Raw genomic sequence first — 13,569 nt, forward strand, 5'->3', positions numbered from 1 at the left:
ACCTTAATTTTCCTGGTCTGATTCAGGACTTGCAATGTCCTTGGCAAGATTTTCTGCCTTCTTCTACAACCATCCACCAGTCTCTGCACCCACTTGTTACCAAACTACCATAATTTCGTCTTTTACAAAGTCTCCTGTCTATCCTTTCCTTTAAGTTTCACCTTGACAGCACATTCTAGAACCTCATTACCTCACACCAGGACAAAGGGGTCCTACCCAGACGACCTTCCACCTGCCCATCTAATCCCAAACACTCTATGCACACTGCCACTTTCACCATCCCATATCCACACTTCACAGAGACACCTGCAAAAACACTTCTAATGCAAGACTCAGCCACAACTGAGCCTGAGTGTGACATCTAGGGGACACGTTGACAAAGAACCACAGGAGAAACCAAAGACATGGGTAAAGAACCAGGAGAGGAGACTCCAAAGAAAGGTGAAGACCCGGAGGCAGACACCAAAAAAGAGATGAGAACGTCAAACATTGCTCTTTCGCAGCCTAAAGTCCTCCAAGTAAACGTCAGAAGCCAGCAAATGCCTTGGGGAGCTGATAGGGAGCCCTGACCCATCTCCGGAGATTAATCAGAAACCTGTGCAAGTAGAACAAGGGGCCGGAAGACTGATCTAGCTACACGGGAGGCCAAGGTGACGCTGAGGGACTCACTCACAGATCCTGAAGGCTCAGCAGGGTCTGCACGGGGTCTAATGAACCCAGCACTGAAACGCCATTCCGCGTTGCTCAGGCACTCCGGGGACACGCGCTCGACTCCCACATCCTGAAGATGTTCGTTATCCCGGGAAGACGTTTATCAGAAGAGAATTTCAAAAAGAATAAGTAACTTTTCAGTAAATGTCTTCAATGAGACTCCCGCTTTAAGGCAACTGTTGAACTTTCCCCAGTGTTGGAGGATACATGTGACGACATGAAATGTTCCCATTTTTCAAAGTTTTCATCTACCAAGTCGTTCACGTGCGGTTTAGCACCGTTAAGTTCACTCCTCAAAGTAATAGGTCCTATATTATGGCAGAAGATTCTTCGTCCTAAATTTCTGATTCAAAATCGGGAAAAACTTCCAAGTCATAAAAGATACAGATATTTACCAGTATTCCAGTGAAATGTATAACATAAATGGAAAAATACGAGTAATCATTGAGTCACCTTTTCCAGATGTCTCAGAGAAAACCTCTGACCATAATGCCCATGGAAAATCATCTTAATTCCAGAAAGCGGGGGCTGAGGGGACACACTGTTGAGAGCGTGAGTCATGGGAAATCACAAGTGGTGGCAGGCGCCCCGCCTCAGTTCCCCTCAGGAGAGGGCGCCCGCCGGCGTCCGCCCAGCGCGCCCTCCCGCGCTGCCTCGTCCCAGTTCGGCCCGGATTCCCCGTCTCCAGTCGCCGGCGTCGTGAGGCTCGCGTGAATCCCCAACGCCCGAGCCTCGCTATGGCCGCCCGGTCGCTCTGAGAGGTTCCAGGCAGCCCAAGGGCGCAGGCGCAGCCAGGAGAGGAGCGCGCGGGCAGCGCTACAGGGAACCGTTAGTGGAAGGGAGCCCCGCCCCCACGGCCCGCCAGGCCGCGCCCTCCCACTCCGCCTCCTAAGCTGGAAGCTGAGAGAACCCTGTCGCAGAGCGTGGCAAGTCCCCTTTCGGGAAGACTAGATCCTCAGACCGACATGCCTGTGGCCCAGGTGGGATTTCCAGGACAGGCCACTCACCAAGAAGCCAGACGACCAACTTCCCTTCTCTTCGGGCTAAGGTGGACACAATTGCTTCACTTTTAGTTTTAGTGACATTAAACATGCTCTGGGAAATGATGTCCCGTTTCTGAGTCAGCAGTCCCGCCTTTTCCACTTCTAAAGAGGGAATCATGAATTCCCTAGACTGCTATAAAAGTTAGGCCTAAATAAGATGATAGAACGTCGCATCAGACTTTTGAATCTTTTGGTAACTTTAGTAAGGGTTTGCGGCTTGGTGGCGAGAATTCCTGGCTCGTTCAAAGAAAGCTTTACCAAAGGAGAATTAACCTAGAGAAGGGTTAAACACCGTCACACATCAAGTGACAAATCCGAGGGGACTTTGCATTAGTAAAGAAAAATGAGGCGCAGGCCCTTAGATGCTGTAAAGGCGACACACCGTCAGCTGTACTGGCCACTCCAGAAAATATCAAAAACACATGTGGTTTCTGAATTCTTCTTAGATTTTTGACCACCTTTGATTAAACATCCTGGCTTGCAACATTTTATGTAATATCTGCAAATGGAGTGAGCTGGCTATAGCAGTATGTGCATTAAAATATATCTAATGCATGCTAATAGTGTATTTTTATGAAATTTCAGCCCTAGAGACAATAGTAGGAAACTTAAGATGTAAACTCGTGAAACATTCCATCATAAAACTGATTACGTTGAAAAGGGAAGTAGTATAAAAGGAAATAGAGTAATAAGTGCCAAAATACACTCTGATGCACTTGTCCCTTTTTCGTGTGTCTTCCAACTATTGTTATTTTTCCAGTCAGTTAATTTCTCCTCTGCTTTTCCTTCATTTTCCTAAGTTGTTCTTCACTTTCTACCCCTCTGCCTGCTCCACTTTTCCCCTGTGGCAGTGAATCAACTGTGTGATCCCAGCTCTCACAACTGCTGCTGGGAGGGTGTGGATAAGTTACAGCTCCTAGCTCACTTTCTCACCTGTACAGCGGGATTGACCACACCCTCCTCCCAGGGTTATTATGGGGTGGAGCAAGTCATGATCTGGGAGGTGCTCATTTATTCTTATCAGAAGATGGGAAGCCCCTACTATGAACTGGACACTGGTATAAGGACCCAGGAGCACAGTTCCTGTGCTCAGGGATCGCATAACCTCATGGGAACAGCAACCAGAGAAGAATTTCATGAGGATGAGCTCCATGCTCTATCCTCACTCCAGGCCTCTTCCTTTTCCTTCTCTTTTACTTTGCATCTTAATGCTCAAGGCTAATGCCAAAAAAAAAAGTGAAGTAGGGAAAGGGTTTCTAGAGCATCTCAAGCTTCTTTATGTCAACTTTACCTCCCTCTCCTGAGGGACTCTGCTCTTTTCTCCACCCCATCCTCATTTCTGTGGAGTTCAGCAAATGTTAACTGCACAATCCTTGTGCAGGCACTCTACCAGGTGCTGAGAAATCAAATAACCTAATTTCAGTGTAAAAGTGAGAGTACTGAAATCAAGGGAACTTATCTAAGTCATCTGTTGCTGCCAAAAGCCCAGATAGTGTTTTCCATCAACAGGACTTTCCTGGGCCTCCACCATGGCTTTATGCCCCAGCAGGACAGAGCTGCCCTCCTGGTTGATTTTACATTTCTAATGAAATCTGTTTTTTTTCTTTTTCTTTTATGTCCCCATTATTTATATTCCCAAGCACACTGCAGAGCTCAGCTCCCAGCCAGATTGAGCTGCCATGTGACCTTGTCGGTTCTTCTTCCCGCCTGGGCCCTGCTCTAGTTCCTCAACATCCTTCCTGCTCATGGAAAAGGTCTCACCCCAAAGTGGCCCTGGGATTCCCTGTTGCATATTTTCGTGTGTGTGTGTGCGTGTGTGTGTGTGTGTGTGTGTGTGTGTGTACAAACTGAACTGATTTACTCCCACCTCTTTAGATCTCCTTTAGAAAGGAGAATGCAGACTGGGTGGCTGTGAGCAGCAATTACCATTCTCCATGGCCTTGGTAGGGCCCCTTGAGCCCTGCTTGCTTCTTCACACAGGAAGGAAACTAAAGAACTTTCTTGACAACCAGTACCTCTCCCAAGCATATTTGTGTTTTCACACAGGATTTTAATTTCTACCACTGTGGGAGGCACTAGGTTCATAATTTGGAAAAGTTAGTCCCCGTGCTGTCTCTGAAATTATATCCACAAAGACAGTTGTTCATTTTAAGTGGCAATTAAGATGGTGAGAAATTCAAAACCGTGCCTCAAAATAAGAACAGTAATAATAGCAACATCATCCATTAACTGAGTTTTAGTAGGGATCAAACATTCTTATTTAATCTTCAGTGCTTTATAAGCACTATCTTACTGAATCTTCACTGACATCCTATGAGACATTTGTATTCCTATTTCACAGGGGTCTGTTGGGTGCACAGGAATCATGTCTTTCAAAGACCACCATGTGGAGAGGCCATGGCGAGGCCCCTGGACTCAAGTGGAAAGAAGAGAAGCAAACGTGTTCCCAAGCCCATGTTGAGACATCACCATTCCAAGGACACCCAGAAATAGCTGGGGAGGAATTTAAGGAGACAAAAGAAACATGGGGTTGAGATCTTGTCAAGCAAGTGAAGATTTGGAGACATGGAGCTATGCATGTGAATATGCATTGATATTCATGAACTTATTTACACTCATGAACTCCTGAAACCTAGGAGGGGTTGAAAAATTGCAAATCCTCTTGCTCCTTCTCCACACCCAGGCTCCACTTCTAAGTTATTGCCAACTGCTCATGGCTGAAAGCCCACATCCACTTCCATCCTTCATCAGCCATGTCAGACTCTAGTTTTCTTGGCCTCCAACTGCCCACCTACTCTTCGCTGCCTGGGTTGGTTTTCAGACACTTGGACTTCACTGATCTGCCTGTTCTTCTGAGCACTGGACTCTGCTCTCCCATCTGAATTTTTGATACTCCCATTGTGTTATCATCAAAAACATATATTTGGGCCAGAAGCAGTGGCTCGCACCTGTAATTGTAACAGTTTGGGAAGCCGATGCGGGAGAAATCCTTGATGCCAGGAATGTAAGACCAGCCTGGACAACAAAGGGAGACCCTATCTCTACAAAAAATAAAAAAATTACCCAGTATGAATGCATGCACCTTAGTCCCAGCTACTTGGGAGGCTGAAGCAGGAGGATCACTTGAGCTCTGGCATGACCCTGTCTCAAAAGTTAAGGTCAACATGTTTATCTATTTGGTCTTTGCCCTTGATTCCTGGTAAAAAGGCACCTGACATTCTTGGAATTTCCTGAGTGATAGGAGTTTCTTTCATTATTCATAAAGAGCCCCTTTTGACCTTACCTGAGTTAATGCTAAGAAGTGACTCCAGATGGCCCCTACATTGCTTCTAGATGGGAGCTGGTGGCCAGGGCCACCAACCACATGAACAGAGGACTGAACTCTCAGCCCTACCCCCTGATCTGCAGGGAAGGGACAAGGGCTGAAGATTGAGTCCAATCGCCAATTGCCATCAATCGTGCCTATGTAATGAAGCTTCAGTAAAACCCCTGAAACAATGAGACTGAGCTTCCAGGATGGTGAACACATTGAGGTGCTGGTGTCCCCAGAGAAGGCAGGGAATCTCCATCCCCACCCCACCACTTACCCTGTACATCTCTTCCATTTGACTGCTCTTAAACTGTATCCTTTAAGATGTATCCTTTAAGATAAACTGTGACTGTAAGTAAAGCGCTTTCCTGAGGAATGAGCCATTCTAGAAAATTCTCAAACCTGGGGACAGGAGTGGTGGAGTTATAGTTTGAAACAAACTACCAACCCTCACATTTTTAGTGAGCTAGGCAGAAGTGTAAATAGCCTGAGAGTGAGCTAGGCAGAGTGTAAATAGCTCATTTCTGGCCTGCATCTGAAGTGGAGGTGGTCTTGGGGAACTGAGCCCTTAACCCCTGGGATCAGTGCTAACTCCAGCTAGTGTCAGAACTGTACAGAATTATTGGACACTGAGCTGGAATAAGAGAATTAGGGGACTGGTTATTGTTGGAACAATAACATAACACCTATAATAATCAGGCTGTTAATATTTATCTTAAATAGATCCAACATTCCGCTGCTGCCAGGTATTGAGGAAATGCATACACCCTCATGAGAGAGACATAAACCGTCACAGAGCATGAGGTAAGCCCCTCCCAAACCCTTCTATCCTGGCTGGAGCCACCATTGTCTTTTGCCAGGATTGTTCCAACAGCCCACAGTGGTGCTTCCCAGTTCTTCCTTTGACCTCCTACAGGGCAACTAGAGGGGCACTGTAAAATAATCAGTTAGATCACGTCACTCCTCAAAGCCCTGCAGTGGGCCCCCATCTCCTCCATGGTGATCTGCTACTCAGCTGCCTCTTCACCTGCGTGTTCCACTTCCCTGACCCTCACTCACTCCCCTCCAGCCATGCCAGTCTCTTCCTCGTTCTTGGAACATGCCAGGCAGCTTTCACCTAGGGACTTTGCACATGTTTCTCCGTCTGGAACATTCTTCCCCTAAATAACTTAGGACCAATTCCCTTACCTCCTTTAATCTTTTGCCTAAATTTCACCTACTGCACAATGTCAACCCTGAAAATGCTATTTAAGACAGTGGCATTCTCTAGATTCCTCCTCTTTGGGCAGGGCATCTCTGAAAAAAGGCAGTAGCCCAGTCAGGGACTTATAGATAAAACCCCCATCTCCTTGGGACAGACACTTGGGGGAAGGAGCGGCTGTGGGCGCAGCTTCAGCAGACTTAAACATCCCTGCCTGACAGTGCTGAAGAGAGCAGCGTATCTCCCAGCACAGCCAGCATTCAAGCTCTGATAAGGGAAACACTGCCTCCTCAAGTGGGTCCCTGACCCCCATGCATTCTAACTGGGAGACACCTCCTGGTAGGGGCCGACAGACACCTCATACAGGAGAGCTCTGGCTGCCATCTGGTGGGTGCCCCTCTGGGACAAAGCTTCCAGAGGAAGGAACAGGCAGCAATCTTTGCTGTTCTTCAGCCTCCGCTGGTGATACCCAGGCAAACAGGGTCTGCAGTGGACCTCCAGCAAGCTCCAACAGACCTGCAGCAGAGGGGTCTGACTGTTAGAAGGAGAACTAACAAACAGAAAGGAATAGTATCAACATCAACAAAAAGGGCATCCACTCAGAGACCCCATCTGAAGGTTACCAACATCAAAGACCAAAGATAGATAAATCCATGAAGATGGGGAGAAACCAGCACAAAAAGACTGAAAATTCTAAAAACCATAAAACTTCTTCTCCTTCAAAGGATCACAACTCCTTGCCAGCAAGGAAACAAAACTGGATCGAGAATGAGTGATGAATTGACAGAAGTAGGCTTCAGAAGTGGGTAATAACAAACTCCTTCAAGCTAAAGGAGCATGTTCTAACCCAATTCAAGGAACCAAAGAACCTTGAAAAAAGGTTAGATTAATTGTTAACTGGAATAACCAGTTTAGAGAACATAAATGACCTGAAGGAGCTGAAAAACACAGCACAAGAACTTCGTGAAGCAAATACAAGTATCAACAGCCAAATCGATCAACCAGAAGAAAGGATATCAGAGATTGAGGATGAATTCAATGAAATAAAGCAAGAAGACAAGATTAGAGAAAAAAGAGTGAAAAGAAATGCACAAAGCCTCCAAGAAATATGGGACTATGTGAAAAGACCAAATCCATGTTTCATTGGTGTACCTGAAAGTGATGAGGAGCATGGAACCCAGTTGGAAAACACTCTTCAGGATATTATCTAGGAAAACTTCCCCAACCTAGCAAGACAGGCCAACATTCAAATTCAGGAAATACAGAGAACACCACAAAGATACCCCTCAAGAAGAGCAACCCCAAGACACATAATCATTAGATTCACCAAGTTGAAAGGAAGGAAAACATGTTAAGAGCAGCCAGAGAGAAAGGTCAAGTTACCCACAAAGGGAAGCCCATCAGACTAACAACAGATCTCTCTGCAGAAACCCTACAAGCCAGAAGAGAGTAGGGGCCAATATTCAACATTCTTAAAGAAAATAATTTTCAACCCAGAATTTCATACCCAGCAAAACTAGGCTTCATAAGCAAAGGAGAAGTAAAATCCTTTACAGACAAGCAAATGCTAAGAGATTTTGTCACCACCAGGCCTGCCTTACAAGACATCCTGAAGGAAGCACTAAACATGGAAAGGAACAACTGGTACCAGCCACTGGAAAAATACACCAAATTGTAAAGACCATTGACACTATGAAAAAATTGCATCAACTAACGGGCAAAATAACCTGCTAGCATCATAATGACAGGATCAAATTCACACATAACAATATTAACCTTAAATGTAAATGGGCTAAATACCCCAATTCAAAGACACAGACTGGCAAATTGGATAAAGAGTCAAGACCCATCAGTGTGCTGTATTCAGTATATCCATCTCACATGCAAAGACACACATAGGCTCAAAATAAAGGGATAGAGGAATATTTACCAAGCAAATGGAAAGCAAAAACAAAACAAACAAACAAACAAAAAAACAGGAGTTGAAATCCTAATCTCTGATAAAACACACTTTAAACCAACAAAGAGCAAAAGAGACAAAGAAGAACATCACATAATGGTAAAGGGATCAATGCAACAAGAAAAGCTAACTATCCTAAATATATATGCACCCGATATAGGAGCACCCAGATTCATAAAGCAAGTTCTTAGAGACCTACAAAGAGACTTGGGACTCCCACACAATAATAGTGGGAGACTTTAATACCCCACTGTCAATGTTAGACAGATCAATGAGACAGAAAATTAACAAGGATATCCAGAACTTGATCTCAGCTCTAGACCAAGCAGAGCTAATAGACATCTACAGAACTCTCCAACCCAAATCAACAGAATATACATTCTTCTCAGCACCACATAGCACTTATTCTAAAATCAACCACATAACTGGAAGTAAAACACTCTTCAGCAAACGCAAAAGAAGGAAAATTGTAACAGTCTCTCAGGCCACAGTGCAATCAAATTAGAGCTCAATATTAAGAAACTCACTCAAAACCACACAACTACATGGAAACTGAACAACCTGTGCCTGAATGACTACTGGGTAAACAATGAAACGAAGGCAGATGTTCTTTGAGAACAAAGACACAATGTACCAGAATCTCTGGGACACATTTAAAGCAGTGTGTAGAGGAAAATCTATAGCACTAAACGCCCACAAGAGAAAGCAGGAAAGATCTAAAATCGACACCCTAACATCACAATTAAAAGAACTAGAGAAGCAAGAGCAAACACATTCAAAAGCTAGCAGAAGACAAGAAATAACTAAGATCAGAGCAGAACTGAAGGAGATAGAGACATGAAAAAACCTTCAAAAAATCAATGAATCCAGGATCTGGGTTTTTGAAAAGATTGACAACATAGATAGACCACTAGGCAGACTAATAAGAAAAAACAGAAGAATCAAATACAATAAAAAATGATAAAACTGTTATCACCACAAAGGTTTGAGCCCAAACCTTTAAAGCAATATAATTTTATTAGGAGTTACACTATTTCATAGATTTACTATAAAGTAAGCACATTACTTTATAATCAAACATTAATTTGAAAATGTATTAAATCCCTGATGACCTAGAAAACATTTTGTTAAATGTTTTTGTAAACACTTCTCTTTTGTTAAGTGTCACAAAAAATTATTTGTTAATTTAATTGCTGTGACACATTATTACCATTTAACTAATCTCTAGAGTATTGGCAGAGAATCTTTACCAGCCAGGAATTAGAGAAATGTTGGCCTCTCGAAGTTAAAATCACCAGTTCCAAAAGGCTAGAGGTATGACCTATACATGTGCTTTGTAAAGAATGGCATTGTTTATAAAGAATCCATAAGCAGATTTATTCACGTGCTTTGGGGTAAGCAGGAGCCTCACTCGTAAGTAACTCCTTAAATTTTACTCACTGAAGAGAGAAGCAGGATTATGGATTTTGTCAATTCTCTTTAAATTGTGCAAGAGTGATATTCTTGCTAAGGAAGGTAAACTTGATAGTTCACTTCTTAGGTGTTTTTGGGTGTCTTAATTCATGTGTGTCTTTAAACTTGCTAGTGAATACTTCACTGAAATAGCTGTGATATGTCTACAGATTATTTGTTTGCTTTATTATTTCTGCCTCTTATGATAAATATATACTAATAAAATAAACTAAATGTTCTGATTGCAGTGTTTATCTTAGATTATTTGTTTTTCAAAATGGTATCTGATAATCTGTTTGTGACATATTGTCTGGGTCAAAGGATTGAAACTATAATGACAGAATAGTCCCCTAAGAACCGAAATACTGCAGGTACAAAGAATGAAATATTCTTGAAATTGATTTTATAAGATAACTCTGATATCTACATGCATTTCATGGAAATGGTAATATAAGCAAATATACTGTTTAAAATATTGAAAGAAAAGTGAAATATCTTATATCGTTATTACTATGAACAATTTGTGATATTTCCTTCATATCCAGATATTGTGATATTTGCTGCATATCTAGAGATTCTGTATGCTAATAGTCTCAAATGCTATTATATTTCATCGGATTAGCAATCAACAAAAAAATTAGGAATGCCACTGATACTATTATTAATCACATTTTTAAAGTCATAAAGCAAATAATTTCTAAATATCACTGAGATAATGAAGAGTAGGGAAATATTCTGAAGTTTCTCTTAGGCTCAAGAGCATGCCTTTTGCATTTAATCACCATGATACATTCTTGTGTATGAAGAAGATATAAGGTAACTTCAGCATAGAGAAATTTGAGATTCCATGTAGACAGAGAAGAAAAAAACCATGCAATCTGAAGAGAGGAAGCATGGAAATGAGACTTCTAATGACCAGTAGCTAATGTGTGGTTTTGATAAAGCAAATTAAAAATAACAGTAAAGGCTGGGCGCGGTGGCTCATACCTGTAATCCCATCACTTTGGGAGGCTGAGGCGGGTGGATCACTGAGGTCAGGAGTTCGAGATCATCCTGGCTAACACAGTGAAACCCCGTCTCTACTAAAAATACAAAAAGTTAGCCAGGCGTGGTGGCATGTGCCAGTAGTCCCAGCTACTCGGGAGGCTGAGGCAGGAGAATCGCTTGAACCCGGGAGGCAAAGGTTGCAGTGAGCTGAGATCGCGCCACTGCACTCCAGCTTGGGCAACAGAGTGAAACTCCATCTCAAAAAAAAAATTGTCTTCATTAGTAAAATGAGGATAATTTTTAAAATCACAAGTAACTAAAGGGCGTACTAGAGAAAACAATAGCATAAACATTTTGCAAAACTGTTATTGAAAATCATATGAGTATAACCAAGGCAAGTAACTCATATTTTTAATGTCATTATAATACCAATAAAATTGTGGCATAAACTAAAATAGTTTGGTAATGATACATGAATTATAAATAAATAACAATAGAAAATGAAATTTTGATATTTTAAAATTATAACTAATGATTCTAGGTTTTTATAGAAAATTAAGTAGTACAGACATTAAAACTAACAAATGAATCTTACTACTAAAATGGTAATTAAAATCACAAGAAGATTTTCTTAAACTTGAAATGCTGCAACACAAGCCAAAAAAAAAATGCTGAGGTTAGAATATTTGATTTTGTTTTGTTTTGTTCTGTTTTTAGACAGGGTCCTGCTCTGTTGCCTAGGCTAAGTGCAGTGGCATGATCACAATCACAGCTCACTGCAAACTTAACCTCCTGGGCTCAAGGGATCCTCCCACTTCAGCTTCCTGAGTAGTTGGGACTACAAGTATTGCCCAGGCTGTTCTCAAACTTTGGAGGTCAAACAGTCCTCCAGTCTTGGCCTCCCAAAGTGCTGGGATTACAGGTGTGAGCTGCTGCGATGGGCAGAATATTTAAATTTTAGTTAGAAGATTTCAACAAAGTCTAGGAAACCATATGGGGAAGAGGTCCAGATTGATGTTTAGCCTTCTGTTAAATATTGGAATACATTTCGGGCAAAAAGAAGAATCTTTTTTACAGGAGCAGGGTCTTAATTGTAATGTGCAGAAGAAGAGGTGAATGAGAGTACAGCAAAGGAAATAGACACTGCCAACAGAAAAACAAAATACATTCAGTTGTGAATATTATCACAGCTTTTATAGATGATGCTGCAAAGAAAGAGAGGAAGGCTCATATCCATGTCTTAGAGAGCAGCTGAAATTTAAAAATGGTGAGGCATAATCTATCTGGTCCCATTGGAATTAAAACTGTTGTCAGAGGAAGCTCAGGGTCATTCATTAACTTATCATGTAAACCTCTTTTGGAGCAGCCTGTCAGAGGAGGGGACATAGCCAACGTGATTCTAGGCCCCTGAATAGAGAGAATGAATAATGGCTGGAGAATATTCAAACCACTGGGCTGATGAAGAATCTGTCGTAAAGCATGTCTGGAACAACAATTTGATATTGAAGGAAATGAGAAAATAATCTCTGGATGTGTCCTGGCAGAATTTTTAAAACATTTTAAAATAAATACTGTAAATGTGCTCAATAGCTGAAAGGTTGTAAGATCTTGATCTCATTTTAATTCCTTTATGTGCTTAGCTCTCGGATCCTATGATTTTAAAAGCTAAGAATGAAAGAAAATATGCTTGTAGAGAAAATATGCTTAATCATTGATTCGAAAATGCTTGCATTTTGTCCATTTCCTCTACCTCTACATTGATGACAATAGCTGCCTTCATTTGTAGATGTTACCAATTTTCTGCATTTGTGGGGGGGTTTGTGTCATTTTATAATTTTGTTTTTTATTCCAGATTATTGTAACATATTATCAGGTATGGACAACATCACCATCTTCACAGAATTCCTCCTCATGGATATCTCAAGCTCCCGGGAGCTCCAAATTTTGCAGGGTCTGCTGTTCTTAGTCATATATCTGGGAGCCTTGACTGGGAATCTTATAACGGGTACGGTCATTGTGATAGACCCACATCTTCATTCTCCAATGTACTTTTTTATAAGCAATTTGTCCCTCATAGACCTTTGCTGCATCTCAATAAGTGTTCCCAAGTTGATTGTGAATTCCCTAACAGGTAGTAAGTCAATCTCACTCAACGAATGTGCAGCTCAGATTTTTTTTATATTTTCTTTGCATCTATAGAGCTTGCTTTCCTTGTGGTGATGTCCTATGACCGCTATGTTGCCATTTGCCACCCTCTGCACTACGGGTTGACCATCACCCCACGTCTGTGCACACAGGCAGCAGGTGCTTCTTGGGCCTGTGGTCTGGTCTATTCAGCGATCCACACAGGCAACATATTCAGGCTTCCCTTTACAAAGTCCAATGTGATTCATCAATATTTCTGTGATGTACCTCAAGTTATGAGAATCTCATCCTCAGATGTTCAGTTTTCTGAATCTGTGATCCTTGCTGTAAGTGCTTGCATTGTTTTAGCATGTTTTGCCTTCTTGTCTATGTCATACATTAATATATTTTCAACTGTGCTTAGGATGCATTCTGTGGAAGCTCACAATAAAGCCTTGTCCACGTGTACTCCACACTTGGTCATTTTTGTTTTGTTTGTAATATCTGGATTAATTGCTGTTTTAGGGCCCATTGCAAATAAAGCATCCCTTAAAAATCTTCTGACAGCCATGTTTTATATCATGGTGCCCCCATTTGTAAATCCCATTATCTACAGTCTACGGAACAGGGGGATTAACTCTGCTTTAGGCAAAATATTCCACGGATAGTTCCCAAGCAGAAAATTTTCTTGATTACAAAGATGCTGAAAACAAAACAATTTTAGATAGTTGTACATTATATTTAACATATGTTCTTAAATTTCAATTCATCGCAGTCAATT

The 13,569-nt window shown here is 41.9% G+C and overlaps 1 long non-coding RNA gene across 1 annotated transcript; it reads left to right on the plus strand.

The window, feature by feature from the left end:
* Window positions 1–246: 246 nt before the first annotated feature.
* On the plus strand, window positions 247–13,246 carry LOC108544054 (uncharacterized). Its single transcript, XR_001889727.1, has 3 exons — window positions 247–1,759; window positions 5,788–5,868; window positions 12,517–13,246. It is a non-coding gene; the product is annotated as an uncharacterized LOC108544054 (long non-coding RNA).
* The last annotated feature ends 323 nt before the right edge of the window (window positions 13,247–13,569 follow it).

This window comes from Rhinopithecus bieti, unplaced genomic scaffold, assembly GCF_001698545.2.
Source record: "Rhinopithecus bieti isolate Rb0 unplaced genomic scaffold, ASM169854v2 scaffold_26106, whole genome shotgun sequence".
Lineage (NCBI taxonomy): Eukaryota > Metazoa > Chordata > Mammalia > Primates > Cercopithecidae > Rhinopithecus > Rhinopithecus bieti.